Consider the following 1784-nt stretch of genomic DNA (forward strand, 5'->3'; position numbering starts at 1 on the left):
AAGCAAGTCACTTTGTATGGATGTGTCTTGATTTCTAAAATGGAGGACTATAAACGTACACTACACACCAAAATATTTATTTTCTTTTGTATTGCGAGGGTTATATTTATTTGTTGTTGTAAAACCGATCGATAACAATATGCATATGTTTTGTGTTACTTGAAATCTAACATGTTTCCGTATAGAACTTATTGCCGAATGGGAAACTATTTTTCGCCGCCGCTTTGCGCGGGTCTACGGCTAGTATATTATTAAACATATTGCCTATTTCTTGAAAATTAAGAGGTACACCTATTATAACACTGTTTACAAATCTATTAAGCCTAACGAAAACGTACCTTCTCCCGCCCCTATGTCTAAACGTAGAAAACCCTAATATCATCTACAAACCATCGTTTCTCCCAAATCTCTTCTGTCTCTCTACTTGCTCTCTTGAATCTTCAGCAGGCCTCCGTTACCACCACCCTCATGACGTCGTCGCTACAACCCAGAAGTATGTCACCGACCACCCTGTTCTTCTCTCTCAACTAGATGATCGTCCCCCTGGAAGTCCACCATTTCCGCCACCGCCATTCACCACCCCGTAGAAGTCCACCTTTTCTGCCACCGCCCTTCACCACCCAGATCTGGTAAAATCTCCCTCTATATTTTACGATATTTCACAACCATCACCATCACTCCAAAACCCTAGATCTCATATGCAGTGTCACAATCGTCGCCGTCATCCACAGTCAACACCAGAATCGTTGCATTGCTGTCCCCACCATACGCCACCAACATCGCACACTTCTCTCCACGAATCATAAAAACCCTGAATTTGAACTTCTTCACCCCTGCATACCACCAGACATATATTCAACGTCTCTTTCTCCCTCTCTCTCTCTCTCGATATTGTTGTTTCTTATTCTCGGTTTTAGGTACAACATCGATGTACCTGGTATGATTTTGTTTTCATTTGTGGGGTTATTGGATCACACTTTAAAGAGTTAGTATGTCTCTTGTATATATATTATCCATAAAACACATGGAAATATAATGACATGTCTATCTGTACTCATACACACAAACACGAACAAATGAAGGTTGATTTCTGGTTCTTTTTGTCAATAGTTATGGAACATGCGTCTCTCCAGAAACCCTTGTTGTCGACCTTACATGGACAAATCAGTTTAACTAAAGAGGAACTAATTCCGTGTTTTTCATGTTGAAATTTTGATAGGTTTAAAGGGAGAAGAAAAGGAACCAGAGACGCCTACTGATTGTAATTAATTTTTCGTTTTTTTTCTGCAGCGAAACCCAAATCTGAAAGGTGGTTTTTTTTTTTTTTTTTTTTTTTTTTTTTTTTTTTTTTATAAAGGTCACTTTCATCCTCTTATTTCATTTGATTTGGGTTTGATTTTGGTTTTGTAATTTTCAATAGATGAGAAATCATTGTTTTTGCTATTAATGTGCCTTTAGCAGCCACATGTTTCTTGCAGATTTTGGTATGATTTATAGACGGTAATCACAAAAAAAGGAAGATGCTTGAGGTAAGTTTTTAAGGAGTTAGTAATCTTGATTATTCTTCTCTTTGTTTATTTATTCTTACATTTTAAAGCTTTTAAGGCCATCTTTGGTACTCAGATTCTCTGCCAATCAAGGTATCTTTCTATAAGTATATGTGTTCATTAATAAATCCAGGAAAAAGAGCTCGATGTTCAATCTGGTCGGCATCTAGGTTAAGCTATTTGACTTATTTTTCTGAATTTCCATCATCCCTTCTTCACGTTTCTCACTTAACTTTC

The sequence above is a fragment of the Lactuca sativa genome, chromosome 3 (assembly GCF_002870075.4).
Source record: "Lactuca sativa cultivar Salinas chromosome 3, Lsat_Salinas_v11, whole genome shotgun sequence".
Taxonomy (NCBI): domain Eukaryota; kingdom Viridiplantae; phylum Streptophyta; class Magnoliopsida; order Asterales; family Asteraceae; genus Lactuca; species Lactuca sativa.